This window comes from Triturus cristatus, chromosome 3_1, assembly GCF_964204655.1.
Source record: "Triturus cristatus chromosome 3_1, aTriCri1.1, whole genome shotgun sequence".
NCBI classification, from domain to species: Eukaryota; Metazoa; Chordata; class Amphibia; order Caudata; family Salamandridae; genus Triturus; species Triturus cristatus.
In genome coordinates, this window is record NC_140583.1 from 593,404,367 (window position 1) to 593,428,847 (window position 24,481).

The 24,481-nt window shown below is 43.4% G+C and overlaps 1 long non-coding RNA gene across 1 annotated transcript in view; it reads right to left on the bottom strand.

The window, feature by feature from the left end:
- Positions 1–24,481, bottom strand: part of LOC146860598 (uncharacterized) — a 43,607-nt gene that overhangs the window by 11,100 nt on the left and 8,026 nt on the right. Inside the window, exon 2 of the long non-coding RNA XR_014979188.1 lies at positions 18,218–18,367. This is a non-coding gene — a long non-coding RNA (uncharacterized LOC146860598). The remainder of the gene's footprint in view (positions 1–18,217; positions 18,368–24,481) is intronic.

The window sequence follows — 24,481 nt, forward strand, 5'->3', positions numbered from 1 at the left end:
AGAAGAACATAAACCAAATGTACATTCTATTAATCACATGCACTCACTTTCAATTGACTGATTAGCCCATACAACTCAAAAAAGCAAATTCTAAGAGGAGAAAGACATAATATTCAGGACATCCCAAGAACGATACTAAAGATATATGCAATGAATATATTTGTAAATAAATGTGGAGCTATATGTGTAATGATAAATGAAGGAAGCTAGGCAATTATATTCACTTTCGAATAATTGTGGCTGGGTAGAAATGTTTATATATCGGGAAAAAAAGTACAAACTGTGCAACTTCGAAAAAAGCAGGGAACAGGTACCTGGCATTTTAAGATGTAAACATTAGGGGTGGGTGAAGAATTCCGCTCTGCCGGCAGAGTTCGCAGAGTTTTGCCCACTCCCCGCGCCTTTCAGATTTCTGCAAAACTCCACAAAGTGATGCGGAGTGGAGTTTTTTCTCATGTGTGGCTCGCCAACATTAAATTGCTGAGCGCTCACGAGAAAGAAATCACGCAGTAGATCTCCTCCTGGCGTGATTTCTCAATGCCGGCGGCTGCAGCAGGTCACGACCACGCACGTTGACAAATCTGCTGCTCGCGTTGAGGAAACTGTCACTCGAGTAGAATATCTACTTGAGACGCAGAAAGCAGCAGCACTCTCCAGCGTGAAGCGGAATGCCGTTTGTTATGATTTTGCAGCACAGGACAAACTCCCGGCACTTAAAATCAGTGCGAGCAGCAAGACTGAAAGGGCTCTGCCGCTGGCTGAACTATGCGGAGTGTGGCAGAGTTTTGCGGCACTACACTGCCCAGGCCTAGCAAACTCATGATTGCTACTTTCTCCCAGATGTTGACCTTGCAGATGGCAGTGGAGCCATAGACGATGATGACAGGGCTGTAACAGCTCATAGAATAGCATCAGCTGAACTTTATAGCATTGGTCTTGTTGTTGTCATTGAAGACTGAGTGCACACATATCGAAGCACAGTATCAATGGAATCCAGGGATACAGATGTTGTTTGAGATCTGACTCTTACCATGATAGGTGATGGAGCAGGGGGAGCCGAGGTTTATGATGCATCATATACTGCATACTTCAGTACTGACAGCTGAATTGCAGTGCGATATGACTGGTGCAATCTTATTGGTCAAATCATTTCTCTCATGTTGAAATATGCTATTGGTGGCAATTACAATGGAATATCCAGATTGTTTCAAAACAGTTCATGCACCAAAATGAAAGTCTCATCTAAGGAGCTTGCAACCAGGCATTGCTGCTCAATTGGATAGATGTAATTTCCACTCATGTTGGAATTCATGCTGACTTTACTTCTTTACAAAAATAAGACTGGATGGAACAATCAACTATCAGTAGTGTAACTGAGATACCACCAAACAGGCTTCAACACAGTAAATTGGAAAATGAAGGGACCCGTCGAAACATAGCTTTAAAGCCATAATGTGAAAAGAGAACTCAAGCACTCTGACAACAATTAGTAGTCTTCTTGTGTTCTTTATTTGAATGCCGTAGTCAGTAAATCTTTATTGGTTCCACCACACACGAGCCAGCATGTTTCATCCCTGGAGGTTATTACACCTATAGACTTCATCAGGGCTAGAACAATAATAAAATATATAGCTCAATATAAAAAGAAATAAATACATTTGGACCGTAGCGGCTCACACAGGTAAAAGCAGCAGGGCGGGCGGAAGGCCGTGGAAGTTGATAGATGATGGGATAAGTAATATTAAATAAATATTTAAACTCAGAAGGAGTAAATTCTACTATTCCCACTCTAGTCGGTGCAACAGGAGGGAAAGGGTTGGACTCAGGAGGGCTAAAAATTACTATTCCCACTCCAGTCTGTGCAACAGTAGGGAAAGCTTTGGACTCAGGAGAGGTTAAATTTACCATTCCCTCTCCAGTCTGTGAACAGTAGGGAAAGAGTTGGACTCAGCAGGGGTACAAATTACTATACCCACTCCAGTCAGTGCAACAGTTGGGAAAGTGTTGGATTGCGGAGGAGTAAAATTTAATATTCCCACTCCAGTCTGTGCAACAGTAGGAAAAGCGCTGGACTCAGGAAGAGTAAAATCGACTATTCCCACTCCAGTCGGTGCAACAGTAGGGAAAGGTTTGGACTCAGGAGTGCTAAAAATTATTATTCCCCCTCCAATCTGTGCAACAGCTGGTAAGGTTTGTACTCAGGAGGGGTTAAATTTACTATTCCCACTCCAGTCTGTGCAACAGTAGGGAAAGGGTTGGACTCAAGAGGGGTCAAATTTACTATTTCCTCTCCAGTCTGTGCAACAGTAGGGAAAGGGTTGAACTCAAGAGGGGTAAAATGTACTATTCTCCCTCCAGTCTGTGCAACAGTAGGTAAAGTGTTGAACTCAGGAGGGGTAAAAGGAACTATTCCCACTCCAGTCTGTGCAACAGTAGGTAAAGCGTTGGACTCAGGAGGGGTAAAGTTTACTATTCTCATTCCAGTCAGTGCAGCAGCAGGGAAAGTGTTGGATTGCAGAGGGGTAAAATTTACTACTCCCACTCTCGTTTGTGCAACAGTAGAGAGAGAGTAGTTCACTTGAAACAAATAAAATATTTTAACGACAATATTAAATAACGAGAAATGTAAATATTTTAATTTAATAATTATATTTAGAGATTTTTTTAATGAACCTGATTACATATGTATTACAATGTTTACTAAATAAAATAAATTGAAGCAAATAATATCAATCTCAGTAAAATATCACACTATATTCTCACAATCATAACAACAAGCATATATATAATGTTATTTACACTTACAAAGCCTGACACAATTAACATACAACACCTCTACAAACAAAACAACACACTTAAAATATATCTTAAAAATTATAATTACACATTTGACATAATTATCAATTAAACAATTAAAAATAATTAACTAATAATTCATTAATTATATTTAATTAACTTTCCACACTTTACCTCTACAAACCCAACAACCCATACCTGATATGTAACTTAAACAATATCTTAAATACACAATTTGCATAAATAATTTTCAATTAAATTATTATTAATATTTAACATTAATTATTAATTACTCTAATTTATTTCATTCCTACCCTTTACCCCCTACAAAAATCACAACCTCCACCAAAAATATAAACTATAAATTAAATTAAATGCACAATTTACATCATTAATGATCAATTCAATAATTAATAATCGTTAATAAATAATTAATTATTATTAAATTACTTCCCGCTGTATCCCCTACAAATCCAACAACCCACATCTAAAACTTAAGAAATAATTAGTGTGAAGCTACCAAGGGGGTGAGCAGGGGTTATCTTAACTGTGTGACTTTCTTGCCCTGACTAGACTAGAGTGAGGGTCCCTACTTGGACAGGGTCCACATCACTGCCAACTACAGACCTGGATCCTGTGTTGAGGGTGATCTAGTCCTTGTTTTTTTGTTTTTGCGATCTGCTTTTTCTAAGTGTTTCGAATGGCTTTCTCCTTGCCAGAACCCTCACTCTTTTTTTTGCTTGGAGGTGCTGAGATGCTTAATAGCCCGTGGACCTAATATATCAAGGCCTTCAGAGTTTTTAGAAGCTCCCTTTCACAATTCCTTTTGAAAATCTGTTCCTGCCTTTCAAAACCAAGGCACCAGGGTATAAACGATGGACCTCAGACACTACTACAATAGAACACTTGTAGACCTGTAGATGCTCTGCCAGGAAGAAGGACTTCTGTGCTGCTGCGGCCTGCCCCTCAGCCGGACTCCTGCTTTGCTGTGTTGACCTGCTGCCCTCCTGAATGAATGAGAAGTTCTGGAGCTGCCTCTGGTGGTAGTATACCTGCAGTGTCTGAAGGAGACAAAAAGGTTTGCAGCCCTAAGGATTTGGTGTCCAATTATGTTATGGAAGATGACATTGACAAGTAGTTTTCTGGCTTGTTGGAAGATGTTGGGAGTGCCTGATTGGGTCTGTATGACCACAGGGGCCATTGCTGCCTGGTAAGGGAGTCAAGGGTATCTGGAGTCTGCAACAATGGCCGGCCCAGGCAGCTGCCAAGAAGGTAAGGGGCAAGGTGCATGGGAAACCAGACGCTGAAGTTCCCATGGTCGTGGTTGACTGGGCACCTGAGGAGGATACCCCCGAGCCAACCAGGAAGGACCTTGCCTCCCTGGGCAACATTTCTGAGCTTGCTGGTTGGCAGGTTGAGGCTAGGCCCACCAGAGAGGAATTCAGCAAGGTGCAGAAGGAGTTCCCCACTCTAGAGGGCTTAAGGCGGTAAGCTGTGGCCCAGGCAGCAGGTGATACCTCTTGGGATCACCTGATCTAATGGGAGAATGACCTCCTATATAGCAAGCCTACGGCTAATGTATCACGTGTGTTGGTGGTCCCCCAGTGTTACAGGACCTTCCTACTGGGTTTGGCCGATGACATACTGCTGGTAGGACATCTGGGACAAGACAAGACCTTCGCCAGGCTTGTTGCCCACTTCTAATGGCTCTGGATGAAGATGGCCTCAGATGCCTTCTGTAGGTCCTGTCCCATCTGCCAGGCCAGTGGGATGTCAAGTAAAAAAAAAGCTCAAGGCTCTCTTGACCCCATTACATTGCATCATTGGTACTCCCTTTGAGAGGGTAGGCATTGATATATATTGGACCCTTGGGCCCCAAGACAGCTTTAGGCAACAGGTTCATCCTGGTCTTGGTGCAACTACGCTGCTCGCTACCCAGAGGGCATTCTTCAAAGGTTGGTGACGGCACTCATGGTGGCCAGGGTACTGATTGGATTTTTTATCTGTGTGGGATTCCCCAAAGAGGTACCATTTGACAGAGGCACTAGCTTCATGTCAACATACATAAGTCCAAGTGAAATGAAAGAGACTTATAAATTCTCCCCACCCTATCACCCCCAAACTAACGGTCTTGTGGAAAAATTCAACACAGCCTTGAAAGGCATGATAATGGCCTACCTGAGCCCATGAGGCGTAAGTCGGGCGTTCTCTTTCCATGCCTTCTCTTTGCTTACATGAAGGTGCCACAGAAAGGAGTAGGGTTTAGCCCCATTGAACTCCTCAATGGCCACCCTGTTAGGGGACCTCTTAGCCTTGTGAGGGGGGTGTTTGAGCAAGCTCACAGGAAACATCCTCAGGATATGGTCAGCTATATGCAGGCCTCAGAGACCAGATGCGCTACTTCTGGAAAAATGTAAAAAGTAATCAGAGTCCATTCAGGAGTTTATGAAGTTCTGGTATTACCAGAATGCCAGAAGATGTGGGTTATGGCCTGGAGCCTGTGGCGCCCAGAGCTCTCCAGGATCGCTGGCCATGCCTACGAGGTGAAGGAGTGGAAGGGGCAGTCCACCTACATATTGGTGCTCCAAGTGAACCACCTCAAACCACACTTTAAGAGGTCGGAAGTAAGCATGCTCCTAGTGACAGATGAGGGAGTGGAAGAGGAGACCGAGCCACTCCCTGACCTATTGTCTTCTCAGGTGCATGATGGGTCAGTGTAAGGAGTCAACCTCTTCCCTACCTTTACCCCAGAACAGCAAAGTGAATGTTGCCAGTTACTTGGGCCGTCTGCTTCCCTGTTCTCCCTCACCCTAGGACTCACACACCTGTGTTTCCATGACATTCACACTAGAGACAGTCCACTTGCTAAAAATGAAATTTACAGGCTGTCAGACAAGTTGAGGGCCAGTATCAAGAAGGGGTCTCTCAGATGTTGGCATTAGGGGTTATTGAGCACTCCAACAGTCCCTGGTCCAGCCCTGTGGTGCTGGTACCCAAGGCTGCCACTGCAGAAGTTAGGTTCCAGCCGTGGCCCTTGGAGGGAGTTCCGTGGGGCAGAAAGGCGGGGCAGGGGAGGGGCAGGGTGGGGGGTACTAAAAACCGGAATATGGATAAATGGAGGTAACTAAACAATTAAATAAATAAAACGAATTTCGTAGCGCACGCTACATCGCATTTTGCGATGCAGGGCGCGCAACGAAATTCATTTTATTTATTTAATTGTTTACTTACCTCCAATTATCCATTATGCGGTTTTTAGTACCCCCCACCCTGCCCCTACCCCACCCCGCCTTTCCGCCCCACGGAACTCCCTCCATGGGCCGCGGCTGTTAGGTTCTACATGGGCTACCTGAATCTCAATTCCGTCACGAAGACTGACACAGACCCCATCCCCCGAGATGATGAACTTGTAGACAGGGTGGGCCCTGACACATTTTTCAGTACTTTTGATTTGATATCAGGGTTTTTGGCAGAATACTCTGACTGAGGGGGCAAAGGAGAGGTCAGCATTCTCAACTCCAGAGGGCCACTATTCATTTAGGGTGATGCCCTTTGCCTTGAAGAATGCCCCTGCCACCTTTCAGAGGTTGGTCAACAGGCTCCTAGCTGGGAAGGAGGCATTCTGTGCCACCGACCTGGGCAACATAACTGTCTACAGCTCCAGCTGGCAGGACCACCTGTACCATCTCTAGCAGGAGCTTCAGGCCCTGCGACAGGCAGTCTTGACTATCAAGGCTAGTATGTGCCAGATAGGGCAGTGTTCTGTGGTATATCTGGGCTACATGGTGGGCGGGAGGCAAGGTGCAGCCCCTCCAGGCCAAGACTGAGACTATCCTGGCATGGCAGCCCCCTAAAACACAGACTGAGGTGAGGTCCTTCCTTAGCCTCACAGGATACTATACGAGATTTGTTAAGGGATATGGCACCATTGTTGCCTCCTTAAAATAGCAGAATTCAAAGAAGCAACCCAGACAGGTGATCTGTTTAGAGGCCTGCCAGATAGACTTTGATTCCCTCAAGGAGGCCAGATGTAGAGCACCTATACTCAAGGCTCATGCCTTCTCTAAGGAGTTAATAGTGCAGACAGATACTTCAGAGTATGGCCTAGAAGTGATCTTAGCACAGTTAAATGAAGACGGCTTAGACCAACCGGTAGCCTTCATTAACAGGATTCTACTTCCATGGGAACAGAGGTGGAGTGTGACTGACGGGGAGGCCTTTCCTGTAGTCTGGGCACTGAAGAAGCTGGGAGCATACCTGTTTGGGACTCACTTTCAGGTTCAGACAGACCACAGACTCCTCAGATGGCTCATTCAAATGTGGGGTAAAAATCCCAAACTGTTGAGATGGTTCATCTCCCTACAGGGAATGGACTTTGCAGTGGAACACCGTCCTGGGTCAGACCACGCCAATGCTGATGTCCTATCCAGGTTCTTCTGGCTCAATGAAGGAAACTCCCAGGGGGTTTGGTAGTTCTCACCCCTTTCAGCTGGTGGGGACACACGCTAGTCCTGTCAGCCTTAGGGTGGTCTTCCCCCGAACTTTTTGCCTTCTTCCTTCATTTTTTCTGTCCTCGTTTCTGCTGGTATTAGGACTATGCACAGTTACCACTGCTAACCAGTGCTAAAGTGCTAGGACTCTCTCTTCTAAACATGGTAATTTTGACCTTTCTCCAATTGGCATATTTAATTTACTTTAAGTCCCCACAAAAGTGGCACTACCTGTGCCCGAGGCCTTTAAATTAAATGCACCTAGTGACTACGAGCAGACCCACACTGTAGGACGAGCAGTGTCTCACTGTCCTGCTGTCCCAGCGTCTTTCGCCCCGCAGAGCTGCCTACCTGCGTTGCCTTCCGGAGACGATTTAAACAGCTGAAGTGCCAAGCAAGCCATACGGACATTGCTGTCCGAGCCCGGGGAGTGTAGTAGAGCAATTCCTTTCCTCGTGGAGAGCATCGGAGCACACGGGGGTCAACCCGAGATGGCCTCCATTACAGACCTCCCCTGGTGACAATTCTGCGCCCTTTCAGAGGTGCCCGATTGGAAACTAGTTTACAGCATTAGCCCTGCCTTGTTGCATATGTCAGTTTCTCTTCCTCCCAGTTTTGTTTTCCTTGTACCCATGTCCTGACAAAGCCCGAATGAATGGGCCAAAACACGTCGACCTCACAGAACAGAGGAGTCAGACAGAATAATAGCACCAGTAAAGAAATTGGATACACACATTTTGGACTAATTAAGAGGGTTGACCTATCCCCTCTTGTGTGTATTGGACTACCTCATGGTTGGATTGCTTATAAATATGTAGCAACCATTCAGTTTAAAGAATGGGTTGGAAGGAATTAGAAGTGAATTTTATAGATTTGTCCATCTCTTGATGTTTGTGTAAATGGTCTAAATCCCCCCTTTGTGATTGATGTGTTTTACATGTTGTTAAAAAGGATAATAATTAAAGAATTTTAAAGTTGCTTCAACTGGATTTGGAGGTGGTATGTGCGGAGAGAAATGAACACAAATAAATACTAAGGGATTATGTACCTGGAAGTAGGAACTAATTGATGTTCTACCTACTGAAAGTTGTGTGGTATCTATTCCTCCACATTATCCCCCTCTTCCTTAGTCAGATGTTTATGGACCAGATGTGGCAGCAGGATTAGGGCAAACCCCATTGTTGTTTAAATAGCGAGTCTGCAGCAATGAGTGTGCCACCCACTTAAAAAGCCCTTTAAACATGTCTCAGGCCTGCCATTACAAAGTCTGCTTGTGAAGTTTTACCTCTGCCATTTCGACCTAGCAAAATAAATCTTTTGCCAAGCCTAACCCTTCCTTTTAATACATATGTCATCCCTAGGGAAAGCCCTAGACAGCCCAGAGGGCAGGGTACAATGATTTTAAAAGTATGACATGTACTTTGAAGTTTTACATGCCCTGGTAGTGAAAAACACTTAAATCCATTTTTCACTACTGCAAGACCTATCTTGCCCATTGGCATAGGTTAACATTGGGATTACCTTATTACATCTTATACGTGTAGTTTCCAATTGTGACAAGATAGAAATTTCAAGTTTGATGTCTCTAGACTCACAATTTAAAATCACAATTTATGGTGAAGTTGGATTTTAAATTGCAATCCTGAAAAGGCCACTTTTTTTTATAAACTTAGAATGTTCCTGCCTTAGCCATTTGGTGCCTGAATGCCTGCCTCTGGTCACATGACTGGGTGTGATTGGTAATTGATAATTGTATATTCCTCTTAGACAGCCACACACAATGGGAGCTTAGGTGCAACTGGATGGGCCATCACTGGCAGGATGGGAGGGAGGAGCTGGTCCCAGCCTCTCTTACACCTAAATTGGCTTTGTCCTGTCTCCACACAAAAGGAGTAACAACCCTGTATTGTCTTAGCCATCTTGGAGCCAGGGCAGGCAGGCAGGTAATTTCTTGCACTTCACAGTCACTGTCTAAAAGCTTCTCCTACCTTTCAGAACCAGGGCACCATGTTATAAAAGATGGACCTCAGACACCACCACTTCAGTATACTTGTGGAATTGTGAATACTCTGCCAGGAAGAAGGACTGCTGTGCTGCTGAAACTCTGACCATCTGCTGGGCTGCAGTCTGCTGGACTCCTGCTTTGCTGTGCTGACCCGCTGCCTGCTGACCTCCTCAATGGGTGAGAATGACTGGGCCTACATCTCTTGAACCCAGCACCCAGAGTAACACCAAGGACTAGTTGGCTGGCCTCCTGATCTGAAGCCTCTGGAACACAACAGGCTTCTAACAACCTTGTATCTTCACCTGAACTCTGCCACCTGTGGGTCTACCCTGCCACGTGGTGCCACCCCAATCCTGGACCCTTGAAAGTTGGCCTAAGATGCTCTGCCATACTGTGAATCCAGCAGAAGCATCACATCTCCTCTGCTGTGCAGCACAAACCTGAGCAGAACCGACGCATAGTCGCTGCTGCGTGGACTACACCTGTCATAAAACTCGCATTGCTGCCATACCATGCATCACCTTCAGAACTGCTACTGCACAACTCATCCACGACGTAGGCCCTCGCATCTCCCATTGACAGCAGCCTCGACAATAATGCGGGACTCCACATCGCAGCCTTGCAGCTCTTCGAAACCGATGCATCGCCCTGACTCTGTGTCGTGTGCCCGACACTGGAGTCCACATTGCAAGCCCCGTCAATTGGATCCTCGACCACGATGCAACAAGACCATACACCGCAAACACATGTATCTGCTCAGCTGCGCAAAGCCTCTTCAATGCGGATGCACACAACGCTATGCAAATCAGGATTGAAGATACTTTTGTTCAGCAGGCCTAACTGGGTCTTTGTAGCCAGCCTGTACTAAAATCATGGTTGGTCTAAACTTGTGACTTTGTCCTGGTCCAGCGCGACCAGCTATCCACAGTTGGTGCTTTTCACATCTTGAAGCACTGTTTTCTAAACAAGGTTTTCTAAAACAACTTTCACATGTAATATCTCCAATTCTATTGATTGGATTTTTGACATTTTGGTCTTGTTTTATTTATTTAAAACTACTCTATTTTTCTAACTTTGTTGTGGGCTCCTTTTCTGGTGTGTTTTCACTGTGTTACTGTTTGAAGTGTTGCACAAATACTTTACACATTGCCTCTAAGCCTAAGTGCTCTATGTCAAGCTATCAGAGGGTTGAGCACAGGTTCATTTAGGGTTTGCTTGTGTCTTATCCTGACAAGGATTATGGTTGCTGCATGACCAGGGCTCATACGCCAGTCAACCAACAACCCAATTTCTTACACAATGATTAAGGCTAAAGTTTAATTTTCAACTGGAGCACATTTGTATTTTTGACTCTGGATTGTCAACCGAAACCACAAAATAATGGCCAGTTAAAACAAAAAACACAATTTTGCAGAGTCGCTGGTAACCAATGAGAACTATTTGTTAGGACAACCAATTATAAACAGTCCTGGTACCTAATGACCCAGGCCCAGCGAATCCACTTTCTTTGCTGCTCACAACCGAGTAAAGAATTCCAAACCCTGATCAGGTACAGCCTTAACCACATCTTAAGAACTGCAACCAAGGTTTTAAGTGGGCAGGGTCCCTCCAGGCTTTAGATCTGGTAGTAATTTAAAATGGATATTGAAAAGGGTCCCATTCGGGCCCTTTATTCATGTCCTTAACTTTTCATTAGGGATGGACAAATAATTCTGCTCTGTCGGTGGAGTTCGCTGAGTTTTGCCCAACTTCGACCAAAACACCCCCAACCGCAGAGTGGCAAAGTTTTTTCTCCTGTGTGGCTCTCCAACGTTAAGTTGGAAAGCACGAGTAAGAATTTGATTCCCCTAGCTCGATTTTCGGGCGCAAGAACGTCTCTTGTCAAGATTTTTCAACAGAGGCCGTTGCGGCAGTTCGTGACCGTTCGCATTGAGAAACCTGCAGCTCAAGTAGAAAATTTACTTGAGCAGTAGATAGAAGCAGCGCCCTCTGGCACGCTGAGTGGTGCCATTCGTGCTGATTTTACAGTGCGGAACAGACTCCTGGCGCTAATAATCAGCTCAAGCAGCGCAACATGCTGAATTCCTGCTCTCAGAACAATGCGGAATCTTGCAGAGTTTTATGTAACCCTGCAGAATTCTGTGGAGTGAAACTCTGCAAGTTCCACCCACCCCTACTTTTCATGAAAAAACACTGATAGGTTTTTGAACAATGAGTTTTAAAAAAACGTTAAGGTAATCCATGTCCTTCTTGCTTATATTTCACAATCTTTACTTAATCTTGCCTTCCCTATGAGTGTTTGCTTTTTCCAGGATGTTGTGTTACGCTTTTTTTTTTCAGGCAGCATATTACTAATGTCTAGTGCATAATTTGAATTGAGTCACATCCATGTGTTCATAATGGGGCACAATTGAGTTGTGGCTGAAGGCAGTTTGAGCTTCTCACAGTGACTGTCAGGGGCAAAAAGGTGTCCAGAATACTTGGTCATCCAACCCTTGGCCTCTCCAATGGTCACATTTTCCAGTTGCGATTCTATGCAAATGTGTGGGTAGGTTGGCATTCTGCATGAATTTTAGTGCATAGGTTTAAGCCACAGCCTTAATGATATAGGTCTGCCCCTTTCAGGGACCCCTCTCTTTTTCCCTCCCACTTAAAGCCCTGACTGCAACTCACTTGAGCAGCCCCGAGGCATGTGAAAATACTGGCAGCCTAGGTATGGGTGCCTAGGATCAGGTGTGTCAGGGCCGCCTGACCTTGGTGTAAGTCGTGAACCATGGTGTCCCTATTCCCTCAAGAGCTTCGACTGTGTATGGAAATGAGCAAATTCCACCCACTACCTATCCCTCCTATGAACTCTATCAGCAACTCTGGGTTCTACCAAAATATATTATGAGAGAGAAGGAAGATTTACCAGGGCAAGTTTATCATTCAGTGGCAGGGAGAACAGGGCACATCTGTTCCTTTAAGTACTTCTTGGGCACAATTCTGAGAATGCGCCAGCACCAGGATAGGAAAAAAACAAGCATTGGCATAGCCAATAGGTCTCGCCTTTGGGACCTTATAAGTGTTTAGCCATGCAACAGGTGATGTTGTTGCACCATGGATATTGTGCTGCATAACTAAATACTTATAAGGTCCCAAAAGCGAGACCTATTGGCTATGCCAATGCTTGTTTTTTGTATTTGCCAATTTTGACCATTTGAGAAGCTGTCGGGCCTTCATCAATCTGAAAAATAATTGGCTAAAAGCAAAAATTATTTTTGGTCTCAAAAAGTATACATTGCCAAAGTGTTCTCTGGCATTTATGGGATCTACTTTGTGTCTAGATGTGCTCCTTGTGAAAAGTCAGAATGCCATCACTCACAATAAAGACTAGTCAATGGCTGAAATGGCTGACTCGTTGCCCCACGTGGTAATGGCTGAGCAAAAATATGAATGGCATAATAAAAGACCAATGGATGAAGAGATTTGGCTGAAAGCCTCAATAAGTATATTATGCATATTATTTTAGTAAAATCAAAAGGCCATGGGTGACGCGGACCTAAAAAAGTTAATTTGCCTTGGACATGCCTTTCTGGTCCGGCCTGCTGCTCTGTGGAAAACAATACCACGCATTGTTTTTATATTTAAAAACAATGTATCTGTGGGGGTGGAACCCCCACCCCTCAACTTACCTTAAACGCGTTGTATTTGCATGCGTTTTAAATGCATATTCGCTGTAAAAAAACTATCTGTGCTAAAAAATCAGTTGAAAGGCTTAACGAGATAAAAACCTCGGGCAGATTTATGAGCCCCTTGCGCCACTTTTGCGTCACTTTTAACATGGGAAAAGTGACGCAAAAGTGGCGCAAGGGGTTCATAAATCTGCCCCCTCGTTGTAAATGCTGATTCCAGTCTTCCATTGTGGCAGTTATGCCTGCTTTTAATCCATTATTATGCCTCACTGTTCATCATTAGAGCCTAGGGGCCTCATTTATGAAAAGTGACGCATCACTACGTGAAAACAGTGATGCGTCACTTTTCACTGCGCCCTCCCTGCGACTCCAATGATGCGTCATATTTACAGTATGACGCATCATGTCGCAAGGAGTCACAGATACGTCAGTATTTCTGACGTATCTGTAGGCGCAAAAGTGACGCATTGCTAGAGTGTGTCACAAAAGTGACGCAACTCCAGCAGTGTGTCCTTTCACATGGGGCAAGCCCCATGTGAAAGGGCCTGCGTCAGTCTTACGTCTGCTGTGAGGCAGGAGTAAGATATTGACGCATTTGCACCCTAGAAGTGGCGCAGTGAAATCTCGTAGATTTCACTGCGTCACTTCTTGAGTTTAAAGAAAAGTTTATTGGATATAAATAAGAAATATAACAATTCAAAATACATCATATACCATAATATAAATCCAAAATTGGTTGTAGAACAAGAGAGATGAAAGAAAGAAAAGGAGAGAAAGAAAAGAAAGATAGAAAGGGAAAAGTGGGAAAGAGAGAGGAGATCAGAAGATAGACAGCGATATCGTAACTAGATTACAGCATGTAAACAATTCGGCGAATGATAAGAGTAGTATGAGTAACAAACGTGCATTATACATTAAAATATTAACATTAGATAAAGTAAATTTTCTGATTAAATTCATGGAGGCTTGGGTACTTCTTCATTACAAGGAGTATGTAAAGGTATAGCACGAGCAGAGGCATTTAGGAAATTGGTGACTGGTAACCACAACAGATCTCGCTTAATGGCCAAAGCAATTGGATAAACATAAGCTCGGTCTAATCTGTGATTATAGCAGACGCCATACCACCAGGCTTGGAATGAAATGTTAGAGGCATTTTTCCACGATTTTGTAATTTGTTGAAATGCAACGGCTAAAAGTAAGTCCACAATAGAGGTGGAGGTTCCGAGAGAAGACCATTCCTCTGAGACACTACCTAGAAAAATATGAGCATAAGAAAAAGGGATATGTGTGTGAAAGAGTTTGTTGATTTGCTGCCAAACTCTGATCCAAAAGGCATGAACAGGAGGGCAAGTAAAGAGCATGTGATAAAGGTCTGCATTGGGGGCAGGGCATGACCAGCAAGTAGAAGGAACAGTAGGATCTATATGATGTAATTTGGTCGGGGTAATTAGGAGTCTATTGTAAAGAAAAAATAAAGTTTGTGTGGTATTAGCTGCTCTTGACGACTTCCTTATTTTATTCCAGATCTTTTCCCATGTTAAAACTGAAAAAGATATACCCAAATCTACCTCCCAACTGCATTCCGTTGTAGACTTAGTACGGGAAAGAGATGTAGATCTTAATTTTTTATAAATAGTGGATGCCGAGGATGGGGTACGTAGAGAAGAAAGTGTGAGAGGAGAAGCTGTTGTATGGATAGGAACTGAGGATAAAATATTGAAAGAATTTAAAGCAGTAGAAGTCAACAGTCGGTATTTCGATAGATAGGAAGGGGGAAGAGAAAAGCGGGTGCAAAGTACAGAGAAGGGAATACAAGCATCTTCTTGAAATAGTTGATGGGTCCACTTAAGGTCAAGTGCTAGCCAATCCTTCCAAAAAAGGGTCCTATTTTTGATTTTAATATGTTTATTGTACCAAATTGGGGAATTTAGAAAATGGGAACGATCATCAAGACCTCCAAACAAAAGAGGCTGAAAAGTTTTTCGGGCATTCTTAAGAATAGGGAGTGACATTTTCAATGGGATGTGAGTTAAGGACAAAAATTCTTCAAAGGAAAATGGATGGAAAAAGGAAGATTCTAATTCTACCCATAAGGGACGAGGATTAAAAGTGTCCAGATCTGTAGATAGTAGAAACGCACAGTGTTTGAGAAAAAACGATGTGTGATAGGAAGAAAAGTCAGGGAAATTGACTCCACCCATATGCTTAGGTTGCTTAAGTTTGGAGAGAGACATCCGAGGATGTTTATTTTGCCATAAAAATTTTGATAAAATACCATAGATTTTTTTGAAGCAAGATTTAGGGATATTAACAGGTAGATTGGCTAAGTAAAATAAGATTATCGGGACTAACATCATTTTAATCGAATCTAATCTGCCCCACCAAGATAAGAATAAAGGGTGCCATCTTGATGTAGAGTTACTCAAAGTGAGCTGTAAGTTTTTTAAGTTTAAAGCCACAGTATCTTTAAGGGAGGGAGTGAACCATAGACCCAGATATTTAATTTTAGAAGTGTTCCAGTGAAAGGAAGAATCTACAAAATCAGCGTGAAAACAATATTTGTTTAGAGGGAGAATTTCGCATTTGTCAATGTTGAGTTTGTATCCCGAGACTAGAGCAAAAGCAGAGACTTCTGATAAAAAGGCTGGAATGGATGATTGAGGATTTGAAATGAATAAAAGAATGTCATCCGCATACGCTGAAAGTTTTAAACTGCTGTCTGCATAAGGGAAGCCGGAAATGTTAGAATTCAAACGAATTTTTGTTAAAAAGGGTTCTAACGCTAAAATAAATAAAAGTGGAGAAAGGGGACAACCCTGACGAACCCCTCTATGGAGAGGAAAAGACGAAGATATAAGGCCATTGGCTAAAATAAACGATCTAGGAAAAGAATATAATAATGAGATATATGCAATAAATTTGGGACCAAAACCAAACCAACGAAGTGTGGAAAAAATAAACTGCCAGTTGACTCTGTCAAAAGCTTTTTCAGCGTCTAATGCAATGGCCGCTAAAGAACCTGTGTGAGAATGGGACTTACTAAGAACATTAAAAAAGAGACGAGTATTATCTGATAAATAACGCCCTTTAATAAAACCAGATTGTTCTCTGCCAATTAACCGTGGTAAGATATTGTCTAGACGAAGAGCTAAAATCTTTGCAAAAATTTTATAATCCAAATTTATCAAAGAAATGGGTCTATAGTTTTTACACAGAGTAGGGTCTTTGTTGTCCTTAGGAAGAAGACATATTAGAGCCTCTTGAAAAGAGCCTTCAGATTTTCCAGAAGAAATGAAAGATAAAAACAATTGGTGTAATTTAGGAACAAGGAACGAAGCAAAGTGTGCGTAGAATTCCATGGTAAAGCCATCTGGCCCAGGAGCTTTGCCCTTTTTGAGTGAATGAATAGCTTTAAGAATGTCACTGGGGAGAATATCTGAGTCCAAAGAGGAGAAATCAACATCCGGGGGAGACGGGGAGGGGATAGAGGATAAGTAGTGAGAAATGTCAGTCAAAGAGGGCGAAAACTCAGGAGTATAGAGCGTTTGATAGAAATTGACAAATTCTGAGAGAATATCTTTATCTATATGGACAGTTGTGTTATTAGAGGTTACAATAGAATCGATCTTTGTGCGCTCTTTTTTGACCTTAAGATAATTGGCAAGTAAATTGCCAGATTTATTCTGAGCGTTATAGTATTTAGCACTGGATTTTAAAAGAATTAGGTTTGCAAATTCTGTAGAGAGTTTATTAAAAGAGAGTTTGGCTTTAATAAGATCATTCAGCGTAGATTGATTTTCTGTTATATAATAAGAATGTTCCAATTTCTTAATTTGTGAATTAAGTGTTTGAATAGATTGCATAGATGTTCGACGCTTACGGGCCACGAATGAAATAATGAAGTCTCTTGAGGCAGCTTTAAAAGTGTCCCAAATGAGTTGGGGGGATGTAAGGGGAGTGTCATTTTCAGCAAAAAATAAGGTTGCAAATTCCAAAAATGATGATGAAAATTTGGGATCTAATAATAGAGAGTTGTTAAATCTCCAACGTTTAGTGCCTTTGTTGGGAGGAAGTAAATCTAAACTTAAAGTAACTGGTGCATGGTCTGAAATTAGAATGGATCCTATGTCCGAATGGGAAATATGTTGTGTGAGAGGTTTGGAAATAAAAATATAATCAATTCGGGATTGGGAGGAGTGTGCCGGGGAAAAGTATGTGTATTCCTGGGTTGTAGGATGACAAAGTCTCCAGGAGTCTACTAGAGATCTTTGCTGAATAGTGGAAGTGAACTGGTTGTGCATGGAAGAAGGAGAAAATCGGGATTTGGATCGCCTGTCTAAAAAGGGGTCTAAAATCATATTACAATCTCCGCCCAATATTAAGTAATCATCCGTATATTGCATTAAAGACGAAAGAAGGTGAGGCCAAAACGTTTTGTCCAAAGTTGTGGGAGCATAAATATTGAAAATGGTTAAGGGAATTTTGTTAATCAATAATGATACAACAACCCACCTACCTTCAGAGTCATTTTCTTGCTTCACAAGTTGAATGTCTAAGCGTCTGTGACATAGTATAGTCACACCATTTCGTTTCCCTGAACCAGGCGAAGCATAGACATGGCCTACCCATTGACGACGCAGTTTAGATAATTCACCTTCAGTTATATGAGTTTCTTGCAATAACGCAATATCTCCTTTTAGATTAGCAATATGAGATAACACCCTTTGGCGTTTAATGGGAGAACCCAAGCCTTTGACATTCCACGATACAATGTTCAAAGTCATCTAGAATATAAATAGTAACTCTTCAATTATCGTAGAAACAGTCATATGTAATGTGTACTAACTGTACAGTGCACGCTAAATTAGTACCAGAAGGAAGTATCATAAAAAACTGTTGAGAAAAGCTAGACATACTTAAACAAGAAAAAGAGAAGTTATAACACCAAAGAAAGAGGTAAAGGTATAAGATAGAAACTGAGAAGCTAAGAAATAGAGTAGAATGAGGAAAGGAAGAACAAGAAAGGAAATTATAGATTATTACAAGAATGTAAATAGAAAAAAGAAAGAAGAAGAAGAGGCAGAGCTGAGGTAAGAGATACAAGATATGAAAGAAATAACAGAGAGCCCAACATAGAGAATAGGACAGGGAGGCGAGGGCAAAAACAAAAGAGACAGGGGGAAAGACAAGGAGGATAAAAATAGAGAAGAACGAGATAAACGAGATAAAAGAATAAATAAAACACATACCACAAAAAGACATGGACAAATGGGGATGGTGGAAGCCCATGAGGAAAACAGCACACCAAACACGGGGTACCCCGATACAGAACGGAAAACGAAGACATCATCCAGGCATTGGAGATATGATCACGGAAGGACGACGATACCTTGCTGCTTCTAAAATAAAGAGAAAGGGGGAGAGGAAGACCAATTACAAAGGATATACGAGACTTATGATCACATACAATGACAAGGAACAGAAGAACAAAAATTAATATAAACCACCAGCAATTAGAAAAGATAAAGCATTTAGAACAGATAAAGCATTTGCTTAGCTATAAGGCATAAGTTATAAGTCTTGAGTATCTTCAGGTCTTTGAAGTACGAGGAATTTCCATGTTGTCTTCAATACAAGAGTCAAGAAAGGTTTGTAGACGTGCTGGGTCTTCATAGGACGTAGTTTTGTTGTTAAGGGTGACTTTCATAAGACATGGGTGAAACAGGCCATAACGCGCATTGAGATTCCGTAGTGCAGGTCTCATATCCAAAAATTGTTTCCGCCGGTCAGCAGTTGCTTTCGCATAATCCTGAGCAAAAAATAAATTATTACCTTGCCAGGACACTCTCCCTTTACTTTTGGCTGCATGAAGAACTTTAAGTAAGTCTGTGTATTCTAAAAAATAAAGAATGACACCACGAGGCTTGGAAGTAGAGGAAGCAAACTTAGAGTTTGGGCCTAGTCGATGAGCTCTTTGAATGTTCAATTTTGGAGATTCAGGAATGTCCAGCAGGGTTGGTAAAAAAGACTGAAAGAATGAAGGCGCATCGGAGCCCTCAATTCCTTCCACAAGGCCATAAATGCGTAGATTGTTACGCCTATTTCGATTTTCCAAATTCTCAATCTGAGTCTTGAGATGAGCGACCTCTAACTGTAATGGAGGTATTTGAGACGTGACAGACTGAATGGAATCAACACGTTGAGAAAGCAGTGAGGACTGTTGCTCCATTTGAAACCATTTATCCTCAAGGTTTTGGAGACGGATGTTGGTCTCTTCCATATGAGGTTTAAGTGCGCGAATTTCCTGAAGAAGAAGTTCCATGGATAACGTCGTTGTAGAGCCTGTTGGAGACGGTGGGTCTTTTTTGACACGCTTTGTAGAAGTGGTAGATGAATTTTTAGGCAACTGTTTAGTGTTACCACGAGGTAAGCTGGACTGAGTAGTAGCGGCATTGAACTGCGTAGGCTCAGGGTCTTCCGTATTGTCTTGTAATACACTGAAGGGATTAGAATCACTCATTGTAGTGTTGTCACCCAGAGTAGAGCTAGTACGGAGTGCACGTGCTTTTGCCATAGTAAACCACACAATAAGATGTAAACGTGTGGAGAAATGTGGATACACAAATGTTTAAACGCAGAAGTCCAGCCAAAAATGATGAAAGTCAGTGAAAAAAGGAAAGAAATGAGGCAAAAAGCATTTAGAAAAGTATGCTGCACAGGTTGTTTATAAACAGCAAATGCTCAGAAAAACAAAGAGAGCGACCTTGCATAGGTAGAAAGCAAAAAAGCCATGACCTCGAGTCAAATCTGAGGAGATAACATTCTGCGCCGTGGTAAAAAACAAAATGGCGGCCACAGAAACGAGCGCGAACGAAAGTGCGCTGAAAGAGAGTGAAACAGCTCACCCTGAAGTTTGAAAATGGGTTCAAATGAAAGCGCTATGATTCATATCCTCTTGCCAGCGTCAACATCGTCCCGAGGATAGAGAAAAAATGCCTGGTGGAAGCTCCGGTCTTCACGTCAGTGAGGAGCTCCGCGATCCGGCGGCCATCTTCTTTGGCGTCCAAGCCACGCCCCCTCACTGCGTCACTTCTACGATGCTTACTTACGTGGGAACGCCCACCCTGCATACATTATACCTGACGCAGGTATAATGTAGCGCAGGGGTTTACAAAGTGACGCATCTAGGTAGATGCGTCACTTTGTAAATATGGCGCATCATGGCGCATGTTTTACGCCACTGGTGCGTCACAAAAAGTGACGCACCGGTGGCGCAAAAGTGACGCAGGGGCTCATAAATGAGCCCCTAGGTGTCTCTCTCTCTTTCTTTCTCTCCCCCCCCCACCCCTCTCTTTATATAGTAAGGGTGCCTAGGGCCCTAAGGCAAGACTGGAACACAGTGGAGTGCTTTAAATTTGGGTAATAAAAAAATACTTTACTTATGGTTCAGTGGTACCTCAGACCTCCTTATCCAGGTGCCCTACGCCTGCTGAACTAATTATATATACGCCCCGCCTCTTTCCCTCCCCACTCTCTCCGCCTCTCTCTTTGTCTTTCCATCTACCTTTTTCTCTGTCTCTTTCGCACACTCACTCTCCTTCTGTCCCCCTTCTCTCCCTATCATCCTCTGCTACTTTCGTTTCATCATACACTCTCCGCTCTCCTATGCCACTCTCACAACCAGACCGCTTCATATGTTACTCTCTCGTCCCTGTGCCTCCCTCGTTCTGCGCTCCCACCGCTGGTCCTCTCACTCTCTCTCTTCTGTCTCTCGCAGGCAGTCTTTCTTTATCTTTCTCTCCTTCTATGTTTCTTTTACCCTCCCTCACCCTGTCTCTCCCAGTCCACCGCCTCCTTCAGACCCTCTTCTGCTTCAGCTATCACTCCCTCAGACACAAACTCTCTCCCTCCTTCTCACACACACAAACACACACCACCACCACAACCACCACCACCACCTCTCTTTTTCTGCCTCTCAGCTCTATTATTCCACGTGTGCGGTTGTGTGTGTTTGTGTAAATGCACTGGTGTGACTGAATGAATATTTCAACCATATTGTTCTCGTGACACAGTTGGCTGATCTGAGACATTTAATTAAATTAGGAATAATGAAGCATTTTCAAGATTTTCATTAAGAAGCAGCTCCGTCGAATGCGCCGGTCTCTTTCAGGTTTGGCGCGCGGCCTAATCCACAATGCCGAATGCATTTTTTGTCGGAGGAGGAGTTTATTTCAATCAAGATAATGATAATCTCCCCCAGTCTGCTTTGCAAAAGTCAACTTTCTGCTCTTTTTGATGAGCTTCAAATGCATTTTGAGCCAATCAAGCCACCGCCTGTTTAAAGGGTGTCATTTTACTGAGCATTTATATTTTTGAAAGTGTATTTACTATAAAAAAAAAAAATGCATTCAATACGGAGGCAAACGATTGGCCAAGACATGTTCTCTTATGCGCCTCCTCTGTAAGTGTGTGATTTTATACCTGTGGGTTATCTTTTATGCAGAAAATCCTATTAATCTAAGATAGATAGACAGACAGGTAGATACATAGATAGAGATCTCGCGAGAGAAAGTAAAGACAAAGAAACACAAAGACGCGTAAGAGAAATAAAGGCGAGATGTACAGATATCGACACACCCTCTCAAGTTTCTGTGTACTATGCGTTCGTGCATTTCACGTGCACACGTGCATATACTATTTTTCAACATTGTTTCAGCTGCAACATTTTTGGCCGTATTTTCTGGAGCACTTTTTACTATGACATTGTTAACTGAAGTTAATTCTGTTTCGCAGGAGTAAAAGAGTGCACAGGCGTCAAGATGTGAAAGTGTAGGGAATCCACCCAAAACTGGGAAGTTTAAGACCAGTTTATTTTAGTGACAGTTGTTAACTATCTATGTTGTTCCTTCCGCGGACCCACGGGTAGAACAAACACTACATTCGTCCGTTCGTGTTGGCTTTCTATGCATCGTTAGTTTAATGCGTCGGAGGTGTCACTACAGGGAGGTGCTGAAGAGAGAGCACACACGTGCGAATGCTTCCTCCACAGAACTGCACATGAAGTTTACACCCACTGCCCCGATGGTGACGTGTAGCATGTATGTATGTATGTTTGGTCATAAGTTACCCTCAGTGCGCTGATGATGTATGTACGTCGTGTCCACAACAACGCACGTGAGCCCGAGCAGTGCACTGCACTGAAGTGCAGTTACACGATATTTCAATGCAGACATGTAACACACATGTAAGTTTCCTTCATAACGCTGCAAATAAAGCCGAACAGTGTGCTTGTGTGCACTCACACCATGGCCTTCTCGTGTGGCGTGTTCCCTTCAGTGTGCTCATGGTGCGATAGAGCATATATGTATGTTCCATCTAAAGCGCTGCACATGAACCCGAGCGCTGCACTGGGTGCAGTTCCACAGTGTTCTCAGTCAGAAAGGTAACACGTATGTATGTTTCCTTTATAGCGCAGCGCGGCATGCAAACCCTTTCCCTCTTCTATCCCGTCACCATCCTTCTCAATCCAAAGAACTGACTAACCTCTCCACCGCTCGGATCCATTCCATGGCACTGTACTAATCACCACCAATCCTTTACGGGTTCCGGAGTAGCGTGCTACTCGCGAAAAGGTGCTTCGACGCCTGGTCAGGCGTAGTAAGCACTATTTAAATGCAATTACAATACAATACACTTCTGTGCGGTTACACTCGGTGTTCACATGCAACCTTCTAGCATGTATGTATGACTGCTCCATAGAACTGCACATTATTTCGAACACTGTAATATTCTACACCCAGGGATCCGATGCCGGCTTGCAACATGCGTGCGGTTCCTTGACACCACTGCACATGACCCCGAGCATGTACTCGTGTGCAATTACGGACATACATGTTCCCTGCACATCACTGCAATCTGCTCGTGTGAGGTTACACCCAGTGCAACCACTGTGGCATGTAGCAATCATGTATCTATATTTCTTTCATATAACTATCTATGAACTCGAGCCCTGCACTGGTGTGAGGTTAGACGCAGAGCTCTCTTGTTGGCACGCGGATGGCGAGCATGCGTTCTCCAAGCAACTGCACAGGAAACAAAACCGCACTCGAGGGCAGGTACACCCGTGTTGGCATTTAAAATGCATGTATGTTTCGTCCATAGCACTGTACTTTAACGAGAGCACCGCAACCGTGTGGATTTACGAGTGCAGCATGCTTGTATATTCCCTTCACAGCATTGCAGATAACTCGAGCACTGTGATCTTGTGCAGTTACAGTCAGTGTTCCCTTGAATGCATGGCATGTAGCATGCATACAGGGTTCCTCTTTAAAGACAGAGTACTCCGCTACACATAAAGACGAGCACTGTGCTCTTATGCAGTTACAACCACTGATCCCTTAAATGCCTGGCATGTCGGATGTATATAGGGTTCCTCCTTAAACCCAGAGTACTGCGCTACATATAACACGAGCGCGGTGCTCTTATGCAGTTACAGCCAGTGTTCCCTTAAATGCATTACATGTCGGATGTATACAGGGTTCCTCCTTAAACCCGGAGTACTCCTCTACACATAAATACGAGCACTGTGCTCTTATGGAGTTACACAACCAATGATCCTTTCAATGCATGGCATGCAGCATATATGCAGGATTCCTCCCTTCAAACCAGTGCAACGCGATAGTGTGCAATTACACCCCGCCCCCCATGCAACCATGCAGCATGTGCGTACATTTCCTACACTGCACTACACATAACACGAGCACTGTGATCTTGTGCAGTTACACAACCAATGATCCTTTGAATGCATGGCATGCAGCATGTATGCAGGATTCCTCCCTTCAAACCAGTGCAATGCGATAGTGTGCAATTACACACCGTCCCCCATGCAACCATGCAGCATGTGCGTATATTTCCTACACTGCACTACACATAACACGAGCACTGTGATCTTGTGCAGTTACAACCAGAGTCCCTTGAATGAATGGCGTGTAGCATGTATGCAGGATTCCTCCCTTCAAACCAGTGCAATGCGATAGTGTGCAATTACACACCGTCCCCCATGCAACCATGCAGCATGTGCGTACATTTCCTACACTGCACTACACATAACACGAGCACTGTGATCTCGTGCAGTTACAACCAGAGTCCCTTGAATGCATGGCATGCAGCATGTATGCAGAATTCCTCCCTTCAAACCAGTGCAATGCGATAGTGTGCAATTACACCCCGTCCCCCATGCAACCATGCAGCATGTGCGTACATTTCCTACACTGCACTACACATAACACGAGCACTGTGATCTCGTGCAGTTACACAACCAATGACCCTTTGAATGCATGGCATGCAGCATGTATGCAGGATTCCTCCCTTCAAACCAGTGCAATGCGATAGTGTGCAATTACACACCGTCCCCCATGCAACCATGCAGCATGTGCGTATATTTCCTACACTGCACTACACATAACACGAGCACTGTGATCTTGTGCAGTTACAACCAGAGTCCCTTGAATGAA